Source organism: Petaurus breviceps, unplaced genomic scaffold (genome assembly GCF_028583685.1).
Source record: "Petaurus breviceps papuanus isolate PSGF00001 unplaced genomic scaffold, PetGlider_PUasm1.0 154, whole genome shotgun sequence".
NCBI classification, from domain to species: Eukaryota; Metazoa; Chordata; class Mammalia; order Diprotodontia; family Petauridae; genus Petaurus; species Petaurus breviceps.
The window spans coordinates 10,762,081-10,784,415 of NW_027185715.1; the positions used below are offsets into that span (position 1 = coordinate 10,762,081).

The 22,335-nt window shown below is 38.4% G+C and overlaps 1 protein-coding gene and 1 pseudogene across 1 annotated transcript in view; both read left to right on the top strand.

Moving 5' to 3' along the window:
* Positions 1–22,335, top strand: part of TBC1D30 (TBC1 domain family member 30) — a 122,121-nt gene that overhangs the window by 24,161 nt on the left and 75,625 nt on the right. The window lies entirely within an intron of this gene.
* Positions 10,022–21,010, top strand: LOC138156042 (5-aminolevulinate synthase, non-specific, mitochondrial pseudogene; annotated as a pseudogene).

Here is a 22,335-nt window from a genome sequence, read left to right on the forward strand (position 1 = left end):
TTTCTTCTTTGTATCTCTAATACCTGGCACTGTAAATTGTATATAGCAGGTGATTAATAAAGGCTCATTAATTTAATTTTGTTAAATTTAAAGCACACAAACACTCCTACTTGGGAGACTATGGAATAGTCTATGAATAGATCATGGAAAAATTTGTTCATTGGTTTGCAGCAAAAGTCACTAGAATTCTTAAAGGCCAAAGGTAAATGCTGAGAAGGATTAAGAAAAATGTTTTCTGGAAGGTTGGTATTGACTTTTAGAGATAAGTGGTTTCTTTTATTTTGGTGTGACTATTCCTGAAAAAAATGGCAGGGTTTAGGATAGGAAGAATGTATGAAATGCCAACAATGTAATCCTTACAGTTGGATTATTACATTCTAATATGAAATGTTTTGAAATGGCATTGGATGTTTATATGCAACAGCTGAATGAATCACCAAAATAAATTTGTATGTTAAAGCCCAGATGCCTTTTGAGGAGCCCTGTACTCCAAGAAAACAGGAACAAAATGCTGCTAAATGCATAGCAATATTTATAATAATAGAATTGTCTTTACTTTAGCTTTGTAGAGGAATAAAGAAAGTTTTAGCAGTCTTTTTTTACAAATAGAGGCAGACTTTTAATAAGGGGAATGGAGTCATATGCACGAAATATGTATATGTATGTGTCTGTTTATATCATATCAATATCTATCTCTGTCTCTCTGTCTCTGTCTCTCTCTCTCTCTCTCTCTCTCTCTCTATCTATCTATCTATCTATCTATCTATCTATCTATCTATCATGCCTCATATAAATCAGTCACATAAGTGGGTGATTATTTCCCAGACTGCCTTATATGTAGGAGTCCTTTATCTACAATGGATGGGTCCTGTAAGAGGAAAGGGAATTTCTGTGAACATGTGTTTGTTGAATATTGGTTCTACCATTTTAGCAGGCACAACTAACATAGTCTCAGTGTTTGGGAATTTGCCATTTCTACAAGCAAACATTTTGACATTTTATAAAGCGACTCAGAATATTATATCAAGAGACTACCAAATATGGTTTCCAGTCATGATAGAATGATGTGAACTTCTGCTAATTTTCATGAGTCTACCTTTTTCCTCTCCCCCACAAAGGTATGTTGTAAAGTAGGTACTGAATGTTACAGATTTGAATTAGGGTTCTAAAGTTAAGAGTTCTTATCTACTGATAATAATTTGCTGGGTAGGATTCTCTCTCTTAACTTTTTCTGGATTCTGAGAGAACTAAGAACTCCCTACCTCTTCTCAATCACATTTACTGTATTTAAATGGAAAGATTACTTGTGACTTAAAAACCCTAAAAAACTCTTTTTGTTTGGGGTAGAACTAGACATTTCATTTAAAAGGTCAGTTGAGACATTTACAGAGTAGGTATCCCTTTCATTTACTGCCTGTTTGTGCCATTGGTCATTTCAAGCTTAAACTTGTCTTTTGCAAGAATTTTCTGTCTATCCAATATGTAATTAATAGCTTGATCTGACATTAATATAATTTGTATAATCAGGGTATGACTAAATAAGAAAATCTTATTGTAACATGAATTGCACAAAATATTTTACAGCAAGAATTTTTTTCCTGCTTTTTCTTTCAAACCATTTTATGCTTATAGATTAGACCTCTCATTTCCTTTTTGTTACATCTTAGCATCTGTAAAATAAGCTGGAGAAGGAAATGATAAACCATGCTAGGCTCTTTGCCAGAAACTCCCCCCCCCCCCCCCCAAACAAACCAAAACCAAACCCAAACAGGGTCATGAAGAGTCAGACATAACTGAAATAACTGTACAACAAACAATATTTCTAATACATTGTTGCTATTTTATGATATTTAAAAACATCAACTTTTTCCTGTCCTAATGTCTAAATTTTTTTTTGTTTCAACTTCCAGAGTGACAGGTTTTCCTCCCTCCTTCCCTCCCCCATTTTGGTATTACCTGAATGAAAAGAAAATTGTATTTAAGGGCCAGCAGAGGGAGCCCTAATTTTTGCTTTGATTTTTCAAGTGATTTATTTTATCTCAGCTCCTTCCAAAGGATTTGCAGGCATCTACACAGTTTAGAATAGACTAATTAGAGATTAAAAAAGAACAGGAGACATATGGAGCACTTTCAAAATTACCTAACATACTATAGCTGGATTTATATTTGGGGCATATGTTACAAAGGGATATTTTTGGAACCATCTGATTTCTAATAAATGGAAGATGTTTGTCATTTTCAGTGTAGCTTAAGACATATGAACTAGATTGTTTTAAAAAGAAAAAGATGTACCATAGCTGTGGTTCTTAAGGTGTTAATATTAGGATAGTAGCTGGAGAACTGATTCTCAGTGGGTTGGTTTTTTTTTTTTTTGTTCTACAAATCCTTTTCAACAAAAGAAATATAGTATGAACCCTCACAACAATTTAAAGTATTATTTTTAATATTCTTTCAGATTTTTTTTTTGCTTTTTGGAGGGCAGTTGGGATTAAGTGACTTGCCCAGGTCATACAGCTAGTTTTTGTGTTGAGTCTGAGGCCGAATTTGAACTCAGGTCCTCTTGATTTCAGGGCCGGTGCTCTATTCACTGTGCTACCTAGCCGCCCCCCTTTTAGATTTTTCAATAAGTGCTCATAATAATTACAATGTTAACTTTGTCCCCAAAGCTTCAAATTAAAATTTGTTACAGAATTATAAGATATAAAATTTTATTCTGCTTATGATTAGAAAACTAAACATAAAACATAAATTCTAATTATAAAATAATATGAATATTTTATGTGAGACATTCTATAAGAATTAAAAGAAATAATCCAGTCAAACCTTATGTTTACTATATCTGTAGTTTAATATGAAATTAAATTTGTTTTACAAATTTTCCTACATTTAATAACATTTTAGTGAAATAAATTACAACTTGGAGATGTTTAACATAATATAATAATGATATATAAGCCTAATTTTGCTGATGGACTTTTTTATTTGAACTAAGGTTTATGATAGTCGAACAAAATATTTGAACAAAGGTTCACAGTAGTTAATGCCAGACAGACACAATCTTTAATTTGGTTCTGCATCATTTATCTATGCATTTTGGTTTAAAACAAGAATAAGATGAAAATGCCCATTCAGACTAATCTGTTGTGGAAAATAGTAGGAGAATTTTATAATCCCAGAGAGTGAAACAGTCTACGCTTACAGATGGTTATCACCAAAATGTCAGCCATCAGATTCATTTTGGCCAAGGAAACAGTTGGGATAGTATGTCAATGGAGGGAAAGAGATATCCACTTGGATGAAATCAGAGATCTTTGGAAATATCAGAAGAAAATTGACTAATATTTCATTTGAGAACTCTTCCCGCTAGTTTAATAAATAACAATGTCCTACTTGAACCTAATTTGTAAAGAGATTTTTCTCTAATTGCTCCTTTATGAGTTTCTTAAAAGACAAAACTCTTCCAGACTTGTAGGCTGGCCCCTTAATCTTAGCTTTCCAGGATCTGTGTTTCCATTGCTGTGGATACACTCACCACTAATGGCGATTATAACTCCTCTGTGCATTAATAGACTGCTTTCATGAGTTGTTGTGGATTAAAAAAAAAAGCCACTCAGAATTTAGCTAGTTTGGTCTTTGGATGAGAAACATATGACAGCCCATCTTTGGGCCTCAATCCAAAGCCTTCCTAGGGTGATAGGATGAGTTGTTTTGGAACAGTCTTCAGGATGACCTCTATACTGCAAAGATATTGGGCTGGTGAGTGGAGCAAACTGATCTTATGTTAGAGAGACATTGACATATTCTCTCAATAGGATCATAGGTATGGAGCTGGAAGGCCCAAGAGACCTATTCAGATGGCCCAGGACAGACATCCTTCTTTCCATTCTCAGTTCTACTTCTGACTCTCTGGACTTTGCCATTGAGCCTCCATACCTTCTCCCTCCTCCCTGATTTTCAGCCCTTTTTTATATCTTGTCTTCCCCCAATACAATGAAAGACTCTCTTTAAGAATCTATTTTTGGCCTTTCTTTGTATCACGAGTGCTTAGCACAGTGCCTATCATTTAGCAAGCACTTAATAAATGCTCGTTGACTTGGTTTCTAGTCCAGCCACCTCATTTAATATATGAGCAAGCTGAGGTCCTGAAGTGACTTTAAAAGGCCACAGAAGTAGTAAAAGGTGGGATTTGAACCCATGTCTTTTGACTTTGGAACCACTGTCCTTTCCGCTGTATTATACTGCTATTTAACAACTTTGTGTAACTTATTTTGTTGTTCAGTCATGTCTGACTCTTCATGACTCCATTTTGGGTTTTCTTGACAAAGATACTAGAGTGGTTTGCCATTTCCTTCTCTAGCTAAATTTACAGATGAGGAAATAGAGGTTGATAGGGTTAAATGACTTACCCAAGGTCACACAGCTAGTAAGTGTAACATATTTCAGTGAAAGAGAACACATATTTTATTAACCAGAATGGAGGGCATGAAAGTATTCTTTGCTCACTGATGAGGATGTGAAAATGAAATGCAAGCCAGTTTTTTTTTTTTAAAGCAATTGGGGTTAAGTAACTTGCTCAAGGTTACATGGCCAGTTATTTCTGGGTGTGGTGCTGAGTATCAGAGCCCGGATTCTATCCCCAGGTCATCCTGACACTGGGGCCAGTGCTCTTACTCGCTGAGCCACCTGGCCGTCCCTAGCAAGCCAGTTTTGGGAAACTTTTTTTGCCGGGGTGATATAAAAAGCAGTTGTGGAGTACACAGTTGACTTAACACCCAGCAAATAGGGATTGTAGAGAGCAGATGTTATGACATGCACAACTGAGGAGGGTGTGGATATTTCTTCACAGGAGGATAAATAAGTAAAAGGTTTCTGAGAAAGAAAATGAGAAGGATTCCTTAGCATGACTCCTGTTGGAATCAATAGCTATACTCTTAGAGTTCTTCACCTTTGTGTCTTGGACCCCTTGGATATTCTAGTGAAGTCTATGAACGCTTTCTCAGAAGAATGTTTTTAAGTGCATAAATTAAAATACATGGGGTTACAAAGGAAGTCAGTTCTATTGAGATACAGTTTTCAAAGTATTCAATAAAAAGTTCATAGAATAGATCTCAGCTTTAAGAACCTTTGCTCTACTCTTTGAAGTCTATGGTACTAGCTGTGTACACTCCCAGATGAAAAAAAATAGAAAAGAGGCTTTCCATACCACTCTCATATTTTTGGTTTATACTAGCATATATGCCTGGGTAGATGAGAGAATCATGACAGTTAAGAGATAAACCCAGTTATGCCCATTCTACATAACAGTATGGGCAGCTAGGTGGTGCAGTGATTAGAGCGCCAAATTAGGAGTCAGGAAGACTCATCTTTGCAACTTCAAATCTGGTCTCAGACATTCACTAGGCATGTGACCCTAGGCATGTCTCTTAACTCTGTTTGCTTCAGGTCCTTCTCCATAAAATGAGCTGGAGTAGGAAATGGCAAAGCACTCTAGTATCTTTGCCAAGATAACCCCAAATGGGGTCACAGAGAGAAGAGATGGATGCAGCTTAAAACAATTGAATAATAACACCAAATATAACAGTATGTCTGTGTACAGATGTCACAGCTGTATGTCATGTTAGACAAGTTCCCTAATTTCTTTGGCCCTCATTTATAATTTGGGGATAATAATATATGCCCTATTTATTTTTGTGGGGGTTTGTGAGGATGGAGTGAGATAATAAATGCTTAAAAATTTAATTAATATCCCAAAATCCAATTTGTAATATATTTCTCTGAGTTCTGTGGTTCCACAGTAGAATGTAAATTCCTTGAGGGAGACAATTTTTCATATGTGATTTTGTATCCTTTATATGCAGTGTAATATCTTACACTTAATAGACATTTAATAAATATTTGCCCCTCTCCTATGCTCATTAAGATGACTGTAAGATAGCTGGATGGGACAGCTAGGCTTGGAGTCAGGAAAACCGGAGTTCAGATCCGGCCACAGAAATTTACTAGCTGTGTGTCTCTGGGCAAGTCACTTAACCTCATTTGCCTCAGTTTCATCATATGTAAAATGAACTGGATAAGGAAGTGGCAAACTACTTTAGTATGTCTACCAAGAAAATCTCAGATGTGGTCATGAAGAGCTGGAAGCGACTGAAAGACAACTGAAAAATAAGGCAGCTGGTGGTGTAATGAATCTTTCTTCATTACCATGTACTAGGCTTGGAGGCAGGACAGTCTGAGTTCAAATCATGCCCTAGGTATTAACTAGCTGTGGGACTGTGACAAAAGATTTAAGCCTCTCTGTGCCTCAGTTTTGATTATTTGGAAAATAGGGAGATTAGACTCAGTGACTTCTTTTTTAAAATAAAATTTTATTTTTTCCAATTACATGTAAAGATAGTTTTCAACATTCATTTTAGTAAGATTTCATATCTGTAGTATATTTTAACATTTTAAATATATTATGCCTTATAATATATATCACCTAAACTTATGTCATATATTGTATTTATAAGATTCTAATTTACACATTTTTCTTCCTCCTTCCTTCCCTTCTCTCCTCCCCCAAGACAGCAAATAATCTGTTATAGGTTAGATATGTGCAATCATTTTAAACGTATTTCCACATTAGTCATGTTGTGAAAGAAGAAACAGAGCAAAAGGAAAAAAAAACCACGAAAAAAAGTGAAAATTGTATGCTTCATTCTACATTCAGGCTCCACAATTCTTTCTCTGGGTGTGAATAGCTTTTTCCATCATCAGTGTTTTTGGTATTGGTAAGAAGAGCTAAGTCTATCATAGTTCACTGCACATGTTGTTATCATAGTAAACAATGTTCTCCTGGTTCTGCTCACTTCACTCAGCATCAGTTCATTCAAGTCTTTCCAAGTTTTTCTGAAATCTGCCTGCTTGTCATTTTTTATAGCACAATAGTATTCAATCACAATCATATAGCACAATTTGTTCAACCATTCCCCAACTGAAGGGTATCCCCACAATTTCCAATTCTTTGCCACCACAAAAAAAGCTGCTATAAATATTTTTGCACATGTGGGTCCTTTTCCCTTTCTTCTGATCTCTTTGGGATACAGCCCTAGGAGTGGTATTGCTGGGTCAAAGGGTATGCACAGTTTGATTGTCCTTTGGGCATAGTTCCAAATTGCTCTCCAGAATGGTGGATTCAGTGACCTCTTAGGGTTGCTTTCAGTTTTGTGTTCCTGTGACTAAGTATCCTTTGAAATAATATATTTTGTTGCCCTTGAGTGATAAGATCACTCTTGCCAACTCCTTTATTTGTCCCTCCAAGAGAACCCATGAGATACTTTTTTCATTTAGTTGTGACTTATTTGTGTCTCTTCCTGCTCATCCTCTTCCTCTTCCTCCTCCTCCTCCTCTTCCTCCTCCTTCCTCTCCTGCTCTATAGGAATGTGGTTCAGACCCTCCAAGAATATGTTACTTATTGGGTACTGGTGTCATTTATGCTTGTGTCAAAGCCCCTAGGTATTCTTGGGATATTTTACTCATTGTGAGCAGCACAGCCTCTGTTCTTCATCAAGATTTTGCATTAGATTATGAGCTCTTTGAGGACAGGGACTGTCTTTTGACCTTTTTTTTTTGTATCTCTAGCACTTAGCATGGTGTCTGGCACGTTGTTTTTCACTTGTGTTTGATCCTTCATGACCCTGTGGACCTTTCACAATGAGAGACTCATCTTCCAATGTCATGTCTTTTAGCATTTTAATATGGTCCATGGAGTTTTCTTGGCAAAGATAGTGGAATAGTTTGCCATTTTCTTTTCCAGTTTTATGCAGGTAGAGGTTAATGATTTCTCTAGGGTCGCACAGCTAGTAAGTTAGATTTGAATTCTGGTCTTTCTGACTCTAGGCTCAGTGCTTTATCCACTGAGCTACCTAGCTGATCCTCCCCCTGGCACATAGTAGACACTTAATAAATGTTTATTGACAGAATTATTGGTAGAAAGACTAATAGGTGTTTGTAGAATTTAATTTCTTGCTGCTATCACTACTTTGTTCATCCTGAGCTCTGTGAGGCTACTCCGGGTCTGTAGGTGTCATCCACTCAGCAAATGGCATCTTTATGGAACTTCTACAATTTCTGCAGTAACTTCACTCTCCCTTTCTTCATGCTTCATGAACACACAAGAATGTTAGAACTTTTAGTAGAGAGAGACAGAAAGCCTAGAATGCATCTTCTTTGGAAGAAATGATGATGGCTGATAGTGATATTATCAAATGGGAATTTACAGTGAAGAACAAAGGCAGGAAGTATAGTATAGTGGAGCCAAAAGAGAACTGGGTTTGAATCCCACATTGAGTTGCTTGAATCTTGTGGAGCCTCAGTTTTCCTCATCTGTGAAATGGATACCCATCATTTGTATCATACTTTAATGTTTGCAAGGAAAAGTGCATTGCCAACATCAAAGCATGATACAAATGTGACTTATTGTTACATTTTCTATTTAACTCTACCACTTTTTTCAGGATCTGAATTAATTCAATTTAACAAACATTTATTAAGTATCTGCTATTTTCAGGACACCGTGCTAAGCACTGGGACATCAAGACAAAAAAAACCAAAACACAAAGGTCAACAAGATATATTATTTCAAATAATTGCTGCCCTCAAAAAGCTTATCTTCTACTGAGATAAACTCTTATTTTCCATGTTTCCATTTACATTTCTGAAAGACAGGAAGTACTGCTTTACTGTAACTGTACTTTATTGTCCAGGGTGATTCATTTAGGAAAAAATGTCACTTTTATTAGGGGTCCCCTCTCCTTGTTACAGCATTGATATTGTCCTCATTATATTTGAGGAAATTAAAAGAGCAAAAAACAGGTTCTGTGGGAAAATGGCCATTTTGGCCCTTGTTCTGTAACTCTATCCTTTTTCATCAGAAAAAGTTGAACAATAGACAGAGAGTGCCTCTGATACCCACTGCCAATCACTAACGCACACCTGTAGGAAAAGTAATGAAATGAATAACTCACTACACCTGCACATTCAGCTCCAATTCAGCATCTAATCTCTTCCCCAATGGCAGGCCAGTTAACAAACTTCCTTGAGCTTTTTTGGAAAGCATAATATTCTTATATTTGAATTCTAGTCTTTCTTTTCTTCAAACTATGATTTTCTAGGGTGCATGTCAGTGCTCTGATTTAGGGTATTTGAATCAGAAAGTGATTGAGTTGCTGGAGATTTCATTGAGTCAGTCTAACACTACTTATCTAATCATCTCCTAAAATGTGCTGTCTTTTGGAGGAAGATCACACACATTTCAATTTTCATTGATTTTGCCTAGAACAAGTTCTTTAGCATGTTGGTATCAACTAAGGTTTATATTTGAGATTTTCAAGTTGGATGTAAACAACATGCTTCTTTCTTCTTTTTTTTTTTTTTTTGCTTTTTGGAGGGCTATTGGGGTTAAGTAACTTGCCCAAGGCCACACGGCTAGTTTGTGTGTGTGTGTGTGTGTGTGTGTGTGTGTGTGTGTGTGTGTGTGAAGTGTCTGAGGCTGGATCCGAACTCAGGTCCTCCTAACTCAGGGGCCTGCGCTCTACTCACTGCACCACCGAGACACCCCTGTTACTTAACTTCTAATCAATTAGTCAATAAACATTTCTTAAGTGCCTACTATGTGCCAGACATTGTTCTAAGTACTGGGAATACAAAAAGAGGCAAAAACTGGTCCTTACACTCAAGGAGCTTATAAACTATTTATTAAGGGATACTCATTCAGGCAGGGGAGACCAGCTATTAAACACCAGTTTCTACCCCCTAGTAAATCTCAAGCTGTTGAGAAAATGAGAAAGAGCTCCTTTTGGAAGAGATGGAGGATCCTTGTCCTAGAGACAACTATGAGTTTTATTTCCCCTCTGTATATAATACTACAAAATCTGTTTGTAATATCAAAGACCTCAATGACAGAAGAGAAATGAAGACAGAAGAACAAGGAAAACAGGCACACTAGATGGCACACTCAGCACCAACAATGTGGGATATATCGATGGAGATGTTTCAAGAATCCATTCTAGCGGTCAGCAATTCCCGCTGCCTGAAAATGGTACAGAAGATGAAAAAACCAGTGAATGTGGTGGTCTTAGGCCCTGTCTGGGATCCCTGAAGTAAAGTATATGATCTGAATCAATAGTATGGGTGGGTAAAAAGAAGGATGTGTTCTATAAGAGTGCTACCATGGTAATTGCAGGCTTGGCTATCATTGTACTACCATATTCTGAATATGTATCAACTTCAGGAAGGCCAAACCTCTTGCAGCGAGGTAGGAGAAAATGGTTAATATAATCAATTTATCAGTTAAGAGAGCCATGTAGGATCATACCATACTGAATTTTAAAAGGTAGATGCCTTGTTTGGTGTCAGGAACATTAGTGAACAGAAATAACTGTTTCATCTTTAGTTAAGAGGATTAGTGAGTCTGTGCTCACTGTAACATATTATGACTCCCAGATTAATGAAGGACCTGGTGTACAATTGTTGTTCTTTTATTGTAATTTATTTTTTTGCTTTTTGGAGGGGGGAAGGCTGGGTAATTGGGGTTAAGTGACTTGCCCAAGGTCACACGGCTAGTAAGTGTTAAGTATCTGAGGTCAGATTTGAACTCAGGTCCTCCTGACTCCAGGGCTGGTGCCCCCTCCAATAGTCTTAACCCCAAAGGGAAGAAACTTCCATTTTATATATTCAATAAGACTCCAGTCCTATTCTTTCTAAACCCCAGACTACTCACCGGACTCTTGACGACCACTCAGGAATCCACAAAGAAATGAAGAATTTACTTGCTCTATGCTTCAAGGCATTTTTCACATGCCAGCCATGTGACTTGCAGTCGTATCTGTTGGGAAGACTTGGCAAGGCGATTGTTCCTCAGTTTATTCCCCATTAATTAATAGCCACCAAGGTCCAGTTGCTCACGTCTCTCTCATAGTGAGCAGAGTTGTCAGCGAATCAGGCAATTATTTTCTCATTTCTCAAGAGGCAAATCTTTATTTTCTTTTTTGAGCTAGCAGAGGTCTTAGCCTCCATCAAAGTCACAACCTATTCATGAAGGACACCTCAGGAACCAAGTGAGAACAATACTAAATACACAATTTCCATTTAATTATAAAAGCCTCCTATGGCCTACTCATTGTGCTATGGCTGTCTTATATCACCCAATTCAAAATGGGTAAATTTGGATGAAGGGAAATGATATAACTGTATGTCATTCATGTAGTAGAAATTAGAGCCCAGTAAAAGACCAGCAACTGCTTTTTAAAAAAGGCATGAAGAGTGGCCGCTTCAGAGAGTTCACGAGTCAAGAAGCCTAGTAATTATTTAATCTTTGGTTCTTAGGACCTGCTGCTTATGAAAACACAGGCCTCATAGGGCCAAAAGGACCCAGGATGAAAGACTTGAGTGGGTTGGATCCTGAGTTTCCTTAGAGCTGATATTCTGTCCCTAGTTTCTCAGGTGAACCAGATTGGAATGCAGTCTAAGGCCTCTGCCACTGGGATCTCATCTGGCTCAGTCAACGTTAAACTTTACGTCGGTGATGTAACGTCGGTGATGTAGTGGTGGACACCTAAGCCCTCAGGGCGTGGGCCCTCTTTGAGGTCTCTTTCCACCAATCTATACCAATAAGAAGGAAGATTCAAGTTAGTCTGAGGAAGGATGGTGAAGGTATACTTAATTTTCCCAGATAGATTATGATCATTCTCAGCCATATAAATCTAGAAGAAGGAATTGTTGAGATCAGTGACCTCAGATAACTCACTTGTTGCCTAAGCTACCTGTTCCATCATGTTCACAAGGTCAGGAACAAAACAGTGATTGCTATAACAACTTTGCCTCCTTCATCTCTAATTCTAAAGGAGATAATCTTTTACCATGTTTTCCTCCAGGGACCTGACATTTTTTAATATTAACAACATGGGATAGATAGTTCAGGCCACTCCAAGAATTTCGTTTGGCCCCAAAACAATAACCAACATAATAGCTGACATAAGTACCCATACAACTACTGATTTTTGAGAACTCATAATATCCATTTCCATAATACAGTCACCCTTATTAGCCACCATAACTGTCACCCAGATAGGGGATCTTTAATTTGCTATCAACTGAGCAGGGATACCCTTTCCCTCAGTGACATTCTACCTGATACCCTCAATGGAAACTAGCCTTATGGACCCTTTGAGGGTTCTCTGGTACAATACTATCCAGCTACTGCCTATATATTTGATAGAAACTCTATTCCCATGCCACAGAACTTGGGCATATGGCCTCCTTGCTGAGCTTTAGAGGAACTTTGGCCCTTGTCCTAGATGGACATATCCCAAGAGTCCCTCAAGTCTATAAGCAAAACTTGGTGCCTCTGATTGACCAATCCGAGAAGAGATTTTCCTAAAGGATCTGTAGGGATGTCCTAAGTTTGGGTGTGGCACAAGGACTGCACTGTCCTAGATATCAAGATTTAACAGTAAGGATCAATTATCTTTTCATGTTTTGAGAACCATCTCTTTAATGGATAGAGTATCATCACCTTCTTCCCACCCAACATGGCACTAGACAGAGTGCTTTCTACTATCATCCTTGTACGTGATACTGTGCCCTGGCATGAGCACCTTCTGTACCCCATGTCCCCAGTTTTTCAGTTCCCTTTTGTATATTGTCTTCTTTCATTTGAATGTAAGCTCCTTGAGGGCAAGGGCTGTCTTTTTTTTTTTTTTTGCTTATATCTGTACTCCTAGTGCTTAGTACAGTGCCTAGCACACAGCGCTGCATATTGCCGTGTCTTGGCTTGCATATGTAGGCAGTTGTCTTTTATCCAAGCTCTTCTGGGTATTGGAGAGGATCTTCTACAATTTAGGAAATTTTGTGGTTGGTATTCACATTTGGTAAAGTCTAGGTTAGGATTAGGTTTTGTCAAAGGACATTTGGGCATTTTTCTTCTGGGCTTCAGGATAGGACTTCTTTGGGGCAGGAGATAATGAAGGGAAGAGAAATAACGTCTCACCACTTCCAGGCTTAGTCACTTTTTGTGCCCTGTCTTCTAGTGAGATCCCATACACTCATTTCCAAGAAGTCCCCTTCCTTAGAGCTCCAATCATAGGCCTCATCAATTGGATTGAGATAATCTGACCTTGGCTCTCTGGCAATAAGTTGTAACACATCTCATTCATGGAAGTGGAGAAGTAACCATGACCTCAGTTTGGGATGAAGACAGACAACAGAATTGCACTCATGATATGGGGGAAAGTGTACCAGATTTGGGGCTGCAGGATCAGAGTTTGAATATTGGCTATGCCACTTATCTGTATGACCTTGGCCAAGTCACTTCTCTGGTCTTCAGTTTCTCCATGTTTAAAATGAAAAAGTTGAACCAGAATGACCTCTAAGCTTCTTACTAGCCCTACATCTCTGATCATAACCAGCATTAACGAACTCTTCTTTTGGAACCCCAGCCTCAAAAATCTATTTGGCTTTGTTCAGCAATTAGGGTAGAAGGTATTTAGATAGTTTATTAAAACTTCTTTTGCTTCTGCTTTTTCCTTGTACCCCTCTAAAAGAAAATCTAGCTGTTTCCAAGTTGGCACTTGAAGGAAAGCCCCTATTGTATTCCTAAGATGATATTTCCCCATCCAAGACATCATACATACCAGGAGTTTTTATACTTTTTTGTGTCCTAGACTCTTTTAGCAATCCAGTGAAGCCTGCGGACCCCTTTTCAAAAGAATGTTTTTAAATAATTGAAGAAATACTAAGTTTCAGTTAGTAAAAAATAAAAATAAAGAGGTCATTTTTTCCTGCCCAAGGTCATGGACCCACTGAAATCTACCTGTGGGCCCCTTTTGGGTCGGTGAACCTCAATGGAGCTCAAGTTAAGAATGCCTGAGTTATATATGTTCTGCCTCTCTCTCTGCTCCATTGCTGTCTCTGTCTTTGTTTCCCCACATCGGTTGATGTGTCATCCTTTGAGGTGAAATTATATGAACAGTATGTTAAAAGACTATATCTTTTAAATCAGTGTAGGACTATACTAGAAAGTTCTTTAAAAACTCACCAAAATCTTTGAATTTAATTTCGGAAAATCACATGTTTTCTAGGGATACTGCTAACTATAGAACGTGTGACATAAAAATTGCTCACTTAAGCTTTTCTTTGGAAGAATGATTTTCTGCAAGCCCTGGGATCTTACTAAGGAAACAGCTGTTGGATGATTAAAGCTGGGAATATATTAATTTTTGGAGATCAGGGAAGTGTTATCAATGCCTGCATTGCAGCTCATCGTGCAAGTTTACAGTAGATGAGAAGAAAATAGGCATGATAACAAATGTGAGCCACTTGTTAACTCCAACCATCAGTTCCTTTCCCAATGCTCTTCTAAATAAAACCTTTAGCTCACAGAGGGAGACTTGGGGGATGCAGGTAATTAACATTTGACACATGAAGTTAGCTTGAAGTTGACAAGTTCTCTAAGAGCCAGCATTTCTTGTTATCTTTAACAATTTCACTGCTTAAGCTTCAAAATGTCTTTCTTTAAAAGGTACAACTATTAAAAAAAATACTGAGAGCTTAGAACCTTCCAGCTTGAGTCTGTTTTCCCTTGTGGGATGGAGCTTAAGCTATGCCTAAATCGGGAGCCGCCTGAGCGGCAGAAGTCTTGACAGTTTGCCAGGGAGTCTGAGAATAGCATTGTTATTGTACATTTGAATAAATGCCCATCAAAAGACAAATGCACAGATTACATTTGAAAAGACTGCACACAGTTGAGTAAAGAGGGCTTTTTTGGGAGCAGATCTAGAGAAATATAAAGTAAATTTGCCTCTTTTTTCTTTTTCTTCCCCTTCCCATGGTGTGTAGTGCTATTTCTGATTTTGAGGTACCCACTCATTTGCTTTTTTAGAATGTCCCAGGAGAGGGCTGGAGTGAGAGCCAATCAGTGAGACCCAGGTTCAAATGCTTTGTTGTTGTTCGGTTGTTAAATCATGTCTGAATTTTCATAATCTCATGGATCATAGCACACCAGGCCCTTTCATTCTTCACTATCTCTCAAAGTCTGTCCAAGCTTATGTTCAATTTGCTTCCCTTACACTATCCACCTTATCTTCTGCCATACTCTTTTCCTTTTGCCTTCAATCTTTCCCCACATCAGGGTCTTTTTCAATGAGTCCCATCTTCTCATTATGTGGCCAAGCTAATAAACTTTGAGTAGCTGGGTGGCACAGTGAGTAGAATGGCTTGGAGTCAGGAAGACCTGAGTTCAAATTTGACCTCAGACACTTACTAGCTATGTGACCCTGGGCAAGTCACTTAACCTGGTTTGCCTCAGTTCATCTGTAAAATGAATTGGAGAAAAAAAATGGCAAACCACTCCAGTATTTTTGCTGAGAAAACCCCAGAAAGGGGTCATAAAGAGTCAGACATTACTGAATTGTATTTAGGTTTTCAGCTTCAATATTTGACCTTGCAATGAATAGACTGAATTTATTTCTGGCTGATTTGATCTCTTTGCTGTTCAAGGGACTCTCAGAAGTCTTTCCTAGCACAACAATTAGAAAGCATTGTTTATGTGACACTCAGCTTGCCTAATAGTCCAATTCTCATAGCCATATGTTACTACTGGAAAAATCATAGCTTTGACTCTACAGACATTTGTTGGCAAGGTGATGTCTACTTTTTATTATACTGTCCAGGTTTGTCATAACTTTCCTTCCAAGGAGCAAGTTTCTTCTAATTCATGACTGCAGTTGCCCAAGAATATAAAATTTGACACTATTTCTATTTCTTCTCCTTCTATTTGCCAGTACTGATGGGAGCAGTTGCCAAGATCTTTTTTTTTTTTGATGTTAAGTTGAAAGCCTGTTTTACACTCTCTTCTTTCACTACCATCAAGAGGCTTCTTAATCCCTCTTTCCTTTTTGCTGTCAGAATGGTATCATCTATATATCTGAGTCTGTTGATCCTGTCAACCTTAATTCTGACTTTTAATTCATCTAGTCTGGCATTTCACATGATGCATTTTTTTTGCCTTTTGGAGGGCAATTGGGGTTAAGTAACTTGCCCAAGGTTACACAGCTAGTTTTTTTGTGTGTGGGTGTTAAGTGTCTGAGGCCGGGACCAAACTCGGGTCCTCCTGACTCCGGGGCCGGCTCTTTTACTCACTGCACCACCTAACTGCCCTCACATGATGCATTTTTTTTTGCCTTTTGGAGGGCAATTGGGGTTAAGTAACTTGCCTAAGGTTACACAGCTAGTTTTTTTTTGTGTGGGTGTTAAGTGTCTGAGGCCGGGACCAAACTCGGGTCCTCCTGACTCCGGGGCCGGCGCTTTACTCACTGCACCACCTAACTGCCCTCACATGATGTATTTTGCATATAAGTTAAATAAGGTAGCAATATACAGCCTTGTCATACTCCCTTTCCAATTCTAAACCAATCAGTTCTTCTATGTTCAGTTCTAACTGTTGCTTCTTGATCTGCATACAGATTCCTCAGGAGACAAGTAAGATGATCTGTTATTCTCATGTCTCTGAGGACTTGCCACATTTTGTTGGGATCCACATAATCAAAGACTTTAGTGCAGTTAATGAAATAGAAGTAGATGTTATTCTGGAACTCCCTTACTTTTTCCATAATCCGGCAAATGTTGGCAATTTGGTCTCTTGTTCCTCTGTCTCTTTGAAAACCAGCCTGTTCTTCAGTTCACATATTGCTGAAGCTGAGCTTGTAGATTCCTAAGCATAACCTTGTTGGTGTGTGAAATGAGCACAGTTGCTTGGTAATTTGAACATTCCTTGGCATTACCCTTCTTTAGGATTGGGATATAAGCTAGCCTTTTTCAATCCAGTGGCCACTGTTGAGTTTTCCACATTTGCTGCCATATTGGGTACCATACTTTAACAGCATCATCTTTTTAGGATTTAAAATAGCTTAGCTGGCATTCTATCATTTCCACTACCCTTATTATTAGCAATATTTCCTAAGGCCCACTTGACTATTCTCTAGGATGTCTGGCTCCAAATCAGCAGCTGCACCATCATGGTTATCTCTGATGTCAAGATCTTTTTCATATAGTTCTTTTGTGTATTTTTTTCTTGCCTTTTTTTTGGGGGCGGGGAGGACAATTGGGGTTAAGTGACTTGCCCAACGTCACATGGCTAGTTTTTGCGTTAAGTGTCTGAGGTCAGATTTGAACTCAGGTCCTCCTGACTCCAGGGCCGGTGCTCTATTCACTGTGCCACCTAGCCTCCCCTCTTTTGTGTATTCTTGCCACCACTTCTTAATGTCTTCTGCTTCTGTCAAATCCCTACTATTTTTTGTCTTTCATCATGCCTATTTTTGCACGATATCCCTTGATATCTCTAATTTTCTTGAAGAGATTTCTTGTCTTTCCCATTCTGTTGTTTTCTATTTATTTTCATTGCTTATTTAAGAAAGTCTTCTTATCTCTCCCTGCTGTTCTCTGAAATTCTGCATTCAATTAAGTATATTTTTTTCCTTTCCCTTTCCTTCTTTCCTTAGCTATTCGTAAAGCCTGATCAGACAACCATTTGGCTTTTTCTTCTTTTTCTTTGTAATTTTTTTGTTGCCTCTTGTACAATACTGTGAACCTCTATCTGTAGTTGTTCAGGAAGATTATCCACCAGACTCAATCCCTTAAATCTACTCCTCATTTCCACTTCATATTGCTAAGAGATGCTCATACCTATACGATCTGATGATTTTCTCTACTTTCTTCAATTTAAGTCTGAATTTTGCAGTGAGAAGCTTATGGTCTGAGTCAGACAACCCCAGTCTTGTTTTAACTGACAGTATAGAACTTCACCATTGGCTGCAAAGTATATAATCAATGTGATTTCTATATTGACCATCTGGTGATATCCAGGTGCAGAGTTGCCTTTTGGGTTGTTGAAAAAGAGTGTTTGATATAATAGTGAGTTATCTCGACAAGACCCTGTTAGTTTCTGCCCTGCTTCATTTTGTACTCTAAGGCCAAATTCGCCTGTTATTCCAATTATCTTTGGATAATCTATCCTACTTTAGCATTCTAGTCCCCTTTGATGAATGTGGCATCTCTTTTTTTTGTGTGTGTTATTCCTAGAAGATGCTATCGATCTCCGTAGAATTGATCAGCTTTAGCCTCTTTGGCATCAGTGCTGGAGCATAGACTTGTATCGTTGAATTCAAACAGATATCATTCTGTCATTTTTGAGACCATTCTTCCTCCAATATTAACTGTATTGATAATAGGCAAGTCATTTAAACACTCCGGGCTAGTATTCTTATTTATAAAGTGTAGTTGTTATTCAGTCATTTCAGTCGTGTCCAACTCTTTGTGACCCCATTTGGGGTTTTCTTCGCAGAGTTACTGGTGTGGTTTGCCATTTCCTTCTCCATCTCCTTTTACAGATTAGGAATCTGAGGCAAACAGGGTTAAGTGACTTGTCCAGGGTCACACAGCTAGTAAGTGTCTGAGGCCAGATTTAAACTCAAGAAGGATGAGTCTTCCAGACTCTAGGTTCAGCATTCTATTCACTGAGCCATCTCGCTGTCCAATTACAGCATTACAAATACCTTAAGGTTACTTTCAAGATCAAATGAGGAAAAAAACAGAGTCAGGAATAGAAAATGGACTGATAATTTCATTCGTTTAGGGGACTCCTAGGTGAAGGAACTCCCACTACTCATGCAGGTTGGCAACTTCTCTGTAATTTATAGACTTGGGGAAAGAAGGAGAAAGGAAGAGAACAAGCATTAATTAAGCATCTACTGTGTGCCAGTCACTGTCCTAAGCAGTTTACAAATATCTCATGTAATCTTCACAACAACCCTGGAAGTAGGTATTATTATGATTCCTCTTTTATCATTGAAGAAACTGAAGTAGACAGAGGTTAAGTGACTTGCCTAGGGTCACATAGCTACTAAGTATCTGAGATTCTGGACTTAAATTCAGGTTTTCTTAACTACAGAGCAAACTCTCTCTCAGTCTGTTGTACTGAAGCTGCCTAGAGTACCAAGAGATTGTGACTTGCCTAGGATCACACAGCCAGTATGTGTCAGGCAGGACTCGAACCCAGGTCTTCTTGGCTTCAAGGCTTGCTCTATAACCACTGTACAAACTGCTTCTCTGCAAAAAGTAAAGTGAGTAAAGAACTTCTTGAACTTTTTAAGCACTATGCAAATGTCAGTTAGTGTTCTTGACAACTCAATTTCATCTAGTTTGATGGGAGTTCAAGTAGAAATGATCCAAAGATTATCTTTTAGTATTTAGTTTTGTGGATACTGTTGTACAGGAGGTTAAAATGCCTGCCTTTTATAATTGAAGAAGAGTGTCAAGATGTGACTTTATCTTCTATAGATTCAGTGAAAGCATCTTTAGAATAACTGCAATAGTATATAGGATGAAAGGAATAATACGTGCCTCATTATTTTGCTACATGGTTTTAATTTCTTTTGCTAGGATACTAATTTTGGAAGGTTTTCATTGTACATAATTTGGAGATTGAGTTTTTAGTATGGCTCTGTCTATTAAAAGCATTGTTCTTGAATTTTTATGGATCAGTGTTATGCTCAAATGTGGCAACATTCTGTCTGCCATGCTGCTTTGGTTGGAGTGCAGGTTATTTGTAGAATTCTCAAGAATATTTTGAGTTTTTGCATGGGAAGTTGTTATCTTTTGGTTTATAAAAGACAGTGAGTTTCTGGTATAGAATTCTAGCCACCTGATCATATCTTTCTAGCTAACCAGTAGATGCCAAATTTTTGTAAACTCTCAGAATATTGTAAGGTTTTCACCATTTCATTGCACAATCCCCATTGACCAGTAAGTCTGGGCTCCCTAAGGATAACCTTTCTTAATTTCTAGTGGCAAAAACTCGATTCTCAATCACTACCAGAAACCTCTCCACTTCTATAAACAAAATGACTTAGCCTTGTGTTTACTTTTTCTTTCTTGATGTATTCTTGGTTGAGTTTACATGGATGTTGCCCATAGGATGCCTTTTGATTCCATTCCTGACTTGCAGTTATTTCATAGGCTGCTATCAGAGATAAACCACTTTCAACTGGATTTTACAAATCCAGTGGTATATATCTTTTGTCAAGCTTTTATGTTGCTATGTAAAGTGAGGTGTTTTTGTTCCAAAAGTGCTTATGTACATTTTAACCTGTTTATTGCCTGTTTTGAGACCATCTATAAATCTTTTTTTGATGGTAAGTGTTACTTATTCTTCTATATCTGCTTTAGGGTAATGTGTCTTATGTTTCATTAATGTTGTGCAGATTTTTGTTCAGACATCTTTTGGGTCAGGGGTTCTTAACCTGGGGTCCATGGATAGATTGCAGGGGGTTCATGACTTAAATGGGGAAAACTTCATTTTAAATTTTACTTCAATTTTAATTTTAGTTCATTTTAACTAAACTTTAACATTTCATTAACTAATTAACAAAAAGCACATTATATTTGAAACTGTTCATTCAATGGATGGAACGGTATGCCCATTGGAAGAGCTGTGTGACGTGGCCTATGAATATGGGGCAATTACCTTTGTGGATGAAGTCCATGCCGTGGGATTATATGGTGCTCGAGGAGGTGGGATAGGGGATCATGATGGAATCATGCACAAAATGGACATTATTTCTGGAACCCTTGGCAAAGCCTTTGGTTGTGTTGGGGGCTACATCTTCAGCACAAGTTCTTTAATAGACACCGTGCGATCCTACACCGCTGGCTTCATTTTCACAGCTTCCCTGCCCCGATGCTTCTGGCTGGCGCCCTAGAATCAGTCCGCATCTTAAAGAGCGCAGAAGGTCAAGCCCTTCGCAGGCAACACCAGCGCAATGTCAAACTTATGAGGCAGATGCTAATGGACGCCTGGCTCCCCGTGGTTCACTGCCCCAGTCACATCATTCCAATCTGGATGGCAGATGCTGCTAAAAATACAGAGATCTGTGATGAACTGTAATGGGAATGTAAATTTTTAAGATCTTCCCTGCCCCTAGGCTGAAGTGCACCTGGAGCCTCAGGTGGGAGGCTTGTTTTTCAGTAGATACTTTTTGATTGGCCAGTGGGTCCAGAAGGTTGTTACATTCTCTGAGCCAGGAGAAGGCTATATAAACCCTGGTTTGAGATGTTTTGGGGCTCACTTTGAGAAGTGTTCTGTGATTTGATCAGATGAGACTCTGGGAAGCTGTTGTTGAGAGCCCCCTGGCTTTGAAAAACCCAGATGTTGATTTGGTGTGGATGTAATGGTCGGACAGTTTGGAAGCCTACTGTCTACTTGATCTGTTTCTCTGTCTTGATAATTCTGTCTGTATACTCTGAAGTATGGGGTGCTGACCTTTTCCCCCTGAACTAGGTGAATGATACATATTTGACTGATTAAAGTAAGCTTGTTAACCCATTTTGAGTTGCTTTCCTTTATCAAAGCAGATCCAAGAATCTGTGCTGGTGGCCACCCTGGGGACACTTGGGGTGCTTGCTGATACATGACCTCATGAGCAAACATAACATCTACGTCCAAGCCATCAACTACCCCCTGGTCCCCGGAGAGAAGAACTGCTCCGCATTGTGCCAACCGCCCACCACACCCCACAGATGATGAACTATTTCCTGGAGAACCTGCTGGATACTTGGAAATTTGTGGGGCTGGACTTGAAGCCTCACTCCTCGGCAGAGTGTAACTTCTGTAGGAGACCCCTGCACTTTGAAGTCATGAGTGAGAGAGAGAAAGCCTACTTCCAGGGCATGAGCAAACTGGTTTCTGTCAGTGCCTGAATCCGACCTCCATATCTCAGCCTGATGTTCCCCAGTCTCCTATCTGTGTTGTCTCTGTAGTCTTTATATATGAATTAACTTATCTTAAATTTCAATCCATGGTAGAAACATAGTTCTGAAAATAAATTCCTATTAAAGCAAAAAAAAAAAAGCACATTATTCTGAGAAGGGGTCTATAGGTGTCACCAGGCTGCCACAAGAGTCCATGACACAAAAAGGGTTAAGATTCCTTTGTAGCACATTTTATGATGGTTAAAGTATATGTTAAGAATGGTATTGGTTAAGAGTTAGTTGCTCTGTGTTCTCCCATTACTTTTTGACTTTAGGTTGCAAATCAGTATCTTCAGACCATTGTAAGCTAAAATCACTGCTTTTGGTAATTGAATAAAAGTATTAGGATGTAAGCTCATTTTCTATCGGCTCAAGGAAAACATCTTCAGAACCTCAGTAGCATCAGGATGATAGAGATGACATGTGTCTCATCCTATTCCTACATGATTTCGATTTCTCCCATTATGTGCATCTATCATCATCATTACTATTATC